Source organism: Alligator sinensis, unplaced genomic scaffold (genome assembly GCF_000455745.1).
Source record: "Alligator sinensis unplaced genomic scaffold, ASM45574v1 scaffold479_1, whole genome shotgun sequence".
NCBI classification, from domain to species: Eukaryota; Metazoa; Chordata; order Crocodylia; family Alligatoridae; genus Alligator; species Alligator sinensis.
The window spans coordinates 1464010-1474644 of record NW_005842324.1 but is presented as its reverse complement, the minus strand read 5'-3'; positions in this window follow the sequence as shown (position 1 = coordinate 1474644).

Sequence of the window (10635 nt, the reverse complement as noted above, 5' to 3'; positions counted from 1 at the left end):
GGGGATGGGGGGAACCCTGCAAGATTAAAGGAGCGGCTACACAGCCCACTTCCACTGCTAATTCAGTAAGGCCTTACCTATAAAAGTTGATGCAGCCTTGTACGGAGTTAGTAAGAAGTGCTGAGATGACTAGTGGATGCTGGAGCAGCTGGGTGCTGGATAAGAATGCCAGGGCTGGTGGGGATTACTAATGTAAATCATGTCAACTATTTCATTGCTGTCATTTTAACAGAAAGATCTCCCCTGCTATTTTTGCTTTGGGAGCAGGCTATTTTTGGATAGGTATAGCACTTCACATGTGCATGCAAATGTAAAATAATTTGATTTAATGTACAATATAAAGTGTATACAAATTGCTAGAATCAATGGGCACCTATATGTGCTGGATGCCTGCTAGAGCATGTACTAATTAACATGTGTTAGAGCAGACTCTATTAATTGCTCTGATTAGCATGCTCCAGCAACCTCCATGTCACATGTACTCAGCATTCCTATGCTTCAAAATGGTGGCTGGGGCGCTTTAACTAAAGGTCATTGAACACTTTAACTGGGGTGCTTTACCTGAAGCCTCCATTTTGAAGTGCAGGACACTGAATACACATGACACTGTTGGCACTTTAACTAGAAAAGCTTCCAAGAGCTGCTCTAATTAACCCCCCTTCCCCCTCACCACCAGGGAGCATGTGTATAGATGCCCTAGAAGCTTTTATACAAAGATAAGGAAACCAAAAGAAAACAATGACATTCACTATGTAATGTCTGTAACATGCCAACTCCAGGAAAGCACTGAGCAATTTCATGAAGTAAGAAGTGAGTAGATAACACTTTGGAAGACAGGATTAAGATATAAAATGATCTTGCTAAATCAGAGAAATGAACTGAAATTAACTGCATGAAATTCAGAGAGGACTACAATACTACAGAAAAAGATATATAGGTTATAGTGGATTTCAAGCTAATTATGAATCAACATTGGAAAGGGGGCACAGGAGAGAAAAATGGCGGGGAACAGCTAACAGCATACTAGGATATCTTGATTAGAACCATCTAATGCAAGTAGCAGGAAATTATTCTTTCAGTTAATACAGCACTAGTGAAGCCTCACCTGGGGTAGCATGAGGCACCACACTTCAAAAAAGGCACACACAAACTGGGAAGAGTCCGGAGGAGAGCAACAAAAATAAAGAATGACCCAGAAAACATACATGGAAAGGCTGGAAGAACCGGGGCTATTCCATCTGGAGAAAAGAAGACTTGCGGCAGGGGAGAGGGGCTTGAGAACAGTCTTCAAAGAGAAGAAGGGTTTGTCATAAAGTTGATGGTGATAGACTGCTGTCTGTCTCTACAGGACAAGTAGGAACCATCTGGAATACAATCTGACTGTATTCCATCTTAAATTAAGTCTCTTACCTTCTATGTGCCTTGTTAAAAGTCATAGGCACTACAGAAAAATAGGGCTAGAAAGGAACTCAGGAGGTCCAATCCTGCTCATTGCAGGCTTCTCCCTGTCAAAGCCATCTTACCAAAAGTGTTTGCCAAACCTGAGTTTAAAAACTTCCAGTTTGTGGAAAATTAGTCTCTCTCAATAATAGTCTGTTCCAGTGCTTAACCACCCATGCAGCTCTTCCGAATACTAAATCTAAATGTCCCTTGTTAAATTTAAGGGACTCAATTTAAGACAGAATACAGACAAATTCACTGCTGTGTGTTCTCATGCTGAAAAAAACATTTTTGCAACAGCTTCATCAACAGATTTTCAGAGCTCCTGCGGTAAATAGCCATAACTGCTCATCACTTTTGAAAAGTTGTTATGGAACAAGGCATGATGACTCTATAGTACTGTAAGAAACTGCTAATTCTAATGCCTAAATATACACTTACTATAGCAACTTATTTAAGACGGTCATAAAAATGATGTAAGATGTGACCAATCACAGGGATCAAGTGAAACCATTTTGGTTTCTCTGTCGTAGGGTTGTTGGTTGTAGCTATGGTCTAATGATGACATAGGTAGGCAAGGTTCTCTGGGTAGAGACCAACTAAATAATTGGAAAAAATATTCTTTGCAAGCTTTCAGGCACAAACACCTTGCCTACCTCCTGGTTTCTCTGATAGTCAAGGGAAACAAGTGTAGAGTAGGCCTTTTCTTAATCATTTACTACTCAACTAAATATTATATAATGTAATCACACCTTCTGTCAAGTGGAATAGTAGCAAAGAAATTAGAATCTTTTTTTTCCTCTCACAACAGTTCTCACGAAAGAATGTGATGTTTCCCCATTTTCTTCTTCCCCCTCATGACAGGCATAGCATGTTGTCAAACACTGGCAACACTACAGATTCACCTATTCAAGTACAGTAAGACACATACGTAGTGAAACAACACATATAGACATAAATCATGTCTTTCGCTGATGACATGAACTTTAACATGGAATTCAGTAGTTCATACTACCAAATGCACTGGATCAGGACAATCAAACAGGGCATGCTGGGAGGACTCAGCCTACAGAACTGTTCCATCTGGGCCACCAATTGTCCAGCCACTGGAGTGGCGCTGCAGTGTGCTCTTCTGCAGAATTCAGGGTCCCTGGATGCTGATGAACACTACCATTGGTGGCAAGGGGGTGAATGAGGGCTGTGCAGATATAGTCCTTGCTTGCCCTGCTGCCGCCTGCCCCTCAATCTGTGCTGCTGCCTGATTCACCACCAGCACTGCCAGCCCAGGTCCACTGAAACTAATGGTAGCTCCATGTATCCAGGCTGGAATGAATTTGACACCCCTGCATTATACACTTGTCAATTAGTTTGCAAAATTAGCTCAATTGGTCCCATGAATTTCTGCCTTTACCCCCTAATCCCAGTAAATCAAGATAGATTACTGGATACTAATTGGCAATCACCAGGGATCCTGGTTTTCCCTGATAAAACAATTGCAAATTCTCTGATAAAAACTCTAAAATGTATGATTAAAAATGAAATCCCTCCCTCCCCTCCCCAACCCCTGCTGCCACCCCTTACTTCCTCTCACAGCCCCCTGGCCCTGCTCATGCCCCTCACTTCCCACCTGGCCCCCTAAGCCCTGCTGGTGCCTCTCAGTCCCCCCCGTCCTCCCCCCCCCTCAGTCTCCCTCGGCCCTGCTAGCCCATCATTTCCCCCCCGCCCCAAACCCTGTTGGTGTCTCTTATCCCTACCCCCACATCCCTCCCAACCCCACTGGTGCCCCTCACTCTCCTCCACAGCTCCTTAGCCGTGCTTGTGCCCCTTATTCCCTGACCCCCCAAGCCATGCTGGTGCCTCTCACTCCCCACCACAGCCTCTCCCCGGCCCTGCTAGTCCCTTATTCCCCCACAAACCCTGCTGGTGCCCCTTCCCTCCCCCTCCCACAGCCCTCCTGTAACAGGGAGCCCCCCTTTTTACACTCCACTTTTGGGCATTGAAATAACAGAAGCCCCTTCTTGCCAGCACCTCCCCCTTTTGTGCATTTCTTTTTCCTTCTAAGTATTAGCAGAGACCTAGCACACTCATTGCATGGGTGTGGCAAGACTTGGAGCAAGCCAGAAAGCTGAAGTGGCTTTCTGTAGGAGAAACCTACAAATTACATTTACGTATCAACTGAACTAAGTGTCACTAAAGAAAACAAAAAAACTAAAATATCCATTTCAAAGCAAAGCCAGTAAGAGACAAGAAAAGCCAAGGTGCATTGAAAACATGACTGTAAGTAAATCCCGATGAACACATTCCCCCTTTGATTAAGACCTATTTCCCAAAGCAAACTTCCCATATCTGTCTAAAGTTTTATGCTAAATCAGTCTGTGTGACTGCATCTAACCTAACTCACTTACTGTCCCTAGTGACTTTGATCCTCACTACCTCACATTGCATTTTTATATATTTCTCTCACTGCATTTTCATATTTCATCTGTCTCATCTTTGCCCTGGCATTCTGTATTTAATGTTTTATACCTTTTAACGAATGTATTCTTTAGAGAAAGTCATACCTTGTATTACTAAAATTATTATAAAAATGCATTGGCATTGTAATCACTGGAATTGTATTGTTGTATTGGGCTGGCCTCTTGAGTGAATGTGAGTATGTACCAATCAGCAGGTAATTGAATGACAAAGCCAGAGCCTCTGGCTATTAATTGACAATAGCCTAGCCAGAGGAATTTACCATTACAAAACTCTACTCTACAAGCCATTTTAAGCTAATCAAGCCAACTGGAACCTGCAAAAGACACAGCCATTGAGTCAAGGAAGTCAAGGGTGGACTCCCAAAACTGCACCATCGGGTAGAACCCCCACTGACTGTGACTGACAGCTGTCATGGACTACTCAAGACCCACGTGGGCCAGCAACCTCTGGACTAGGCAGCCAAAATGATGCTGGGGGATCACAGAAAACTGCCAGAAAGGGATAAAAAGGCAGCGAAGTGTGACCCTCAGAGGCGTCCTCTCATCCAGCACCCAACCTACCAAGACGGAAGGACAAACAGGTGACCCCCTTCTCTAGAAGACATTGCCTTGGAGGAAGCTGACCATTGACAGCATACTCCAGCACCCTGGACAGGTATAAACCAACATCAGTGGTACACTACTATTGCAGCAATTGCGTGTGTGAATGTGTGTTAAGGTGGTCAGTACCCCTCATAACTCAAAGTTTGCATTTATGATTTTATTGGTAAGTTTATTTCCTGTACAATAAGTTAGAATTTATGAAGATCCCAAGAGTTGGTCCTTTGTAGTCAACACTCCTAACCCTGCTGGTGCCCCTTGCTCTGCCCCACAGCCCCTCCCAGGTCCTGCAAGCCCCTCATTTCCCCCCAAACCCTACTGGTGCCCCTTATTCCCCCTCTCCCCACCCCAACCCTGCTTGTGCCCCTCACTCTCCACCCACAGCCCCTGCTCCCCCAGTTGCCAGAGCTATGTGGCCAGGGACCCAGGTCCACAGCCCCCTGCCCCCAGCAGGAGGTGGTGGCTGCTACAGCAGAACCAGAGCCCAGTTCCCCCCTGCTGCCTGCCTGCTATGCACATGGCAGCAGCAAGGGGCACAACTCTGCACCGCCACACCCAAGCACACAGGGGACATGTTGCCAGAACAGCACAGAGCTCACAGCAGCAAGGAGCTTTCCTGAATGGCCCCACTGTTCCCCTGGTTGCACCTACCAGGCTGTGGAGGCCCCAGGGAGAGGGCAGCAGGCAAGAACTTGAGCCCCGCACACAGGTCTGGGGCCCATCTTCCTTGGCCCCTGGATAAGCTGCTCATGGCCCCATCCCACTCCTTGCTGGGGCCCTGAGGCCATACGCTGTGGCCCTGGGCCCCAAGCACTGCCTATCTTGGCAGCAGCCCCAGCCCTGCCCAACTCCTTCCCTATGGGGGCCTCAAACCCATCTGGCCCCAACACACCTACCTGCAGGAGCTGCTCTCCAAGTTGCCTGGCAGCCATGTGCATTTACATGGAGCTCTGTGCCTGACCGCCCTCCTCCCACTCCCTCCCAGGCCCCTGCAAGCTAAAACTGCCATCTTGCAGAAGGCTTGCTGCAAAACTAAACTCCATGGGTTTCTTTGCTAAAATGAGAAATCCACATTTTACTCAGTCTTTTTCGTGGGAAATGGAAAATGCAGATCCCTGGCACACACTTTCATACCATATTTTCTTGCATACTATACAAACTCTTTTTCTGAAAATTAGCTACCAGAAAATGCTTCCTTGCATGTCTTAAGTGAGGAAGTGCAGATACAGCAACCATGGAGCTCCATATAGAAGTCTGTGCCAGGACAGGAGGAACAGGACGAGTGGTGCTAGGGGGTAGGATGGGCAGTAGGAGGCAGGGTGTGGTTGGTGAAATCAGGGTGCAGGGTGGGAGGGGGGGGGGGGGGGGGGGGGGGAAACAGAGCTTAAAGTCTTTAATGCAGTCAAACAGGGTTACCAACCCAAGTTTATTTTTACTGCGAACATTTTACTAACAACCAATTTTATTTTATTTTAATTTTTTGCTATGACTCCCGTTAAGCTCCTAAATGTGAACCCAGCCCTAATAAATGGGGCCTGGAAACAGGGCAGAGCTTGGCAAAATTAATCTATGAATCTATGAAAAGGGTTACATTTCCATTATGTAAAACATATCAGTAAAAATGTATGTTAGAATCTGCTGAGGTTGAGAGTCCCCAGCAGTTGGGGGACTTGCAGACCCAGCTGGGCAAGGCACACCTTGGTGGTGGAGAGCCCACAGAAGACAGACCTCGCTGCCTCAGGGGAGACCCTGCTACAGTGGCAAATTCAATCTAGATAGCAACCAATTATAAAGTTAGTACATGTTTTTGAGGTCTAACTATAGCTAGCTAGAGTTTTTTGTGTGTGTGATAAGTACTTTGCGTGTGTAGCTGGTCTCAAAGTAATTGCACTGTTAACCAGTTAATTTCATGATACCTGTAACATGTAGAGGGGGCCTCAGATGCAGCGGAGTGGAAAACAGAACGTAGTATATCACTCACAAATCACAGGTTATGAAATACTCACTTTTAAATAAGATTAAAAATATGGTGACAAAGGGAAGAAATGTAGGAATGCCTTCAAGGGTCATTACTTCTACTGCACTGGAATAAATTTAAACAGAGTCTAAAAAAATAAATTTAAGAGAAATACCATAAGTAGCAAAATATGCCAGCAAGGACTATAAAGCTATAGTGACTATATATGCCATGTGGCAGAGAAGAGAGAGGCTAAAAGTCGGTCCAGCTGATATTCATAATTACTGAGCTATTAGTCCTTCAAAATAAAAATGATTTGCATTGCAAGTACACAACTCAGTAACTAAATATAAGCATGAAGACATTAATTTACAAAAAAAAATAAAAAAAATTGAGATTTGGCAAATATCACATTCATGAGAGAAATATCAATATATCTGACACCTTCTGTCACAAAGAATAATTACTAACAATCTTAGTACTGCTTGGGTAGTTACCAATACTTCATTTAATTTCTGTCTTACGGAACAGGTGGAAGAATAGTTGCTACAACTAATATATAGCTCAGATACTGGAGATTTATTTAGCCATGTAAAAGCTCCTACATGGTTAGCATCTATTTTCTGAGAGCAATCCCAGTGTGTTTCCAAGGTTATGTTTCACGAAACCAGTCCTTTCAGGAAAAAAAACCCCCAGTAGGGTCTTAAGAGAGACATGGCATTCAGGGGGTAATATAAAACAAGTGATAGCAACAACAGAATGCAAGAGGTCCCAAGAGTAATGGCAATGGTGTCCTTGAGCATTATCTGTACTCACACACAGAACCAAATATCTGTGGTTTCAATCAGGCACCGTTTTAATTTCCACCAACACCTTTACCCAAAGAGTAAATTGACCCAAGAAAATACCCTGAGATAAAAAAAAAAAAAATAGACTTGACCCTTTTCTGTTTTGTAAGTTCTGCTCTGCTTTCAGATGAGTATTGTATAATTAATTTAATTATATTTTTGAAAGAAAAGGAACAGAAGGAAATAAAATCCTTTCCTTGTACAATACATTTTTTTAAAAGGATATGTTTTTCTATTACTGAGAACAGTCACATGTACAATTCTGTTTCAAAATATTTTCACAAATGTTATCAATAGTAATTTATCTTCACAAACTTAATGTAAAATAGAGAATTATTATCCTGAAATGTAAATTACCTTTCTTCCCTATTTTTGTGCATTGGGAATGAATGAAAAAAAAAATTATTTGGGAGCCTCAGACTGGACTTATAGAGTAGGAAAACTTTAAAGAGCAGGCAGAAAAAACTAAATCTCTGTTATTCCTGGGACTATGAAAAATATTATCTACTAAGTAACCTTACCCAGAATTTCCTGAACTTAAACCATTATTTCAAATCTTCAAACACGAGCTGACAGGGATTACTAAAAAGGTTCTAAAGTCTTGTTATAGTAGTCCCATATAGCCAGGAAGGCAGTATAAAGTAAATTATGGAGGATAAAAAAGTAAAACAAAGAGTTTTGGGACAACAACACAGTCACTAGCTAAAGCAGCATGGAAGAATCTGCATGAAGAAAGGAGTCAAGTGCAACAGAGATTTCTTGCAGGCATTATTTTTGTTGTGCTACAAAGTCTGTAGCACTACAAAAAATAAAGTGTTATGGCAGAGATGGGCAATTATTTGGGCCTGCAGGCCACACAGGCAATTTGGGCAACTGTGACAGGCTGGTCAGCACCCCTCTCCACACACCCCTCTCCCCAGCAAGAGCCCAGAGCCCGCATGCCCTGTGGCTCCTCCTTGCTGCCACCGGCACCCAGCAGCAGCTGAGTGCACAGCCCTGGCCTCGGCTTTGGCCTGCTCCGGACTCAACCTGGCCAGAGCAGACTAGCTCGACCAGTCAGGACCTGTGCACACAGCCCTGACTGCAAGCAGCCCTATGTCTACTCCGGACCAGCCTACCCACAGCAGCGGTGGCAGCCTGGCAGAAACTGCTACTGGGCATGGGAGAAAAGCAGCCACTTGCCGCCCTGCTGGGTGGTGGCGGTGGCAGAGAGGAGCCACAAGGCAGCCTGGGCACAGGCTCCAGGCAGCTGCAGCAAGATGGGCCTGGCAGTGACAAAGGGGAAGCCGCTGCTTTTTCCTTACGCCCAGCAGCAGCTTCTGCTTGGCTAGCACCACTGCTCAGCATGGGCAGGTGGTCTGGAACAGACACAGAGCAGTTCAGGGTTGGGGCTGTGTGCACAGGTCCTGGCTGGTCCAGAGTGGGCTGGGTCCAGGTCAGGACAGTGCACATGGGTCCGCACCACTACCGTGGGGATGGGGCCAGCAGCACTGGCAGCCACCAGAAGGAGCTGCCACTGCCTGGGCTGCCTAGAAATGCAGTCCAGCCATGGAGCTGCCCCAGCCCCACTATGTGCCTGGGGATGGTGGGATGCACCATGGGCTGGATAGTACCTGGGCCAGGCAGGACCAAGGGACCCACCATGGGCTGAACAAAATCCCTCCACGGGCCAGATGTAGCCTGCGGGCCATATTTTGCCCACCCCTGTGCTATGGGGAGTCACACATTCATAGGCCCCTAGCTGGATTATAACAAAGACAGCCAGAGGGCAGAGTACTGAGCCACAGTTCTTCCCACACCCAGGGGGAAGCCTGCCAGCAAGCCAGATAAGTTCACAAGTCTTTTCAAGTTCATGGTTTTCACTGAGTTCAGGCAGGGGGCAGGCCCCAGCCTAGGACATAGCCACTGTTGCAGCTGCTCAATCCCCATTGCTCTGCCAGGCATTTGAAAGGGGAGCTGCTCCCCTGTATTAGGCTTCTCATGAGAAGGGCACTTAAAAGGGCCAGTAGGCAACCCAAGACCAGGGCTTCTTGAAAGCTGCCTGGGGTGGCAAGGGCCAACTAGGGGATTTCTGCCCTTTAGTCAGTCCCTGGAAATTTATAATTTTCCATGTATAGCATCTAATTACTGTGCGAGTCATCTTAAATGCAAAATCATCCAGGATTCATGTAAATATGGTCAATTCTTCTCTATCCAAATATCTGCATTTGACTTCTTGCTCCTTGATGGTTCCACCACAATTCACTGATGATTAATCATTTAATAGCATCTTTTTCTATTTAACAATTTGAATACTTTTTTTTTTTTTTTTTTTTTCACAGAAAGTACTAAATGCAAATTAACCTACCAATTTATTTTTCACATTTCTAAATGTTTATCACATACTGGGCATTTGAAAATGCTATAATGCCAAATTAAATATTGTATTGACACTTAAAAAGTCACTAATGACTAATGTATTGAATTTAAAATACGCCTTTTACAGAAAGCTGTGTTAATCTATGTATTGGCTGCACTGCTTTTTTGTGTGACAGAAAGCTGTGTTAATCTATGTATTGGCTGGACTGCTTTTTTGTGACTGTTGATAATCAGACATTAAGCAACACGAGCAGTCTTTTTATTTACCTGTAAATAGAATGCATCCAAAGTATTATTTTATGGAATATACAACAAAACAGAACAAAGAATGGGGTTCAGTTTGAAAGCCATATTTACAAAAAGTATTAAAATGCCAGAAATCACTGGCAAGTTAAGGGACTAATCTAGCTTAAGTTGATTAATTTTAGTGGGAACAAATTCAGGCATCATTTAAAAATGTCATGATATCAGAAGATCACATTAAACTGACATCACAAATAGCTTCTGGACAGATTTTAAAATGATCCAAAACCAAGTGTGCATAAATATTCTTTCAAGGCTTTTACTTAAGTATGCACATTCCTATAAACATCATATCTGAGATACTTTAGTCACAAAACCTTCAGACTAACATCAATGCCAAGTCACTTTAATTATTTTGTAAATAAAAATTACAAACCTATCTGATAAGTGAAAGAGTAATTAACAGATGATGTTTAAACAATAAAGCTTAAATTACTGTTAAAACAGTTTCATCTCATTCATAAACACACAAAAATTGCAGTCTGCCGCCATCTGTGTTTGCCAGTTAGGAGCCAAATTTAAAAATGCAAATGTATGCAAGCACAACAGTTGCAAGGTTTCCACACAGTGCCTGTCAGTCAAATTACTGGCACAAACCAGACAAGGTTCCTTGGGTGAATTTGATATCTTTTATTAGACCAACCCAAATGGT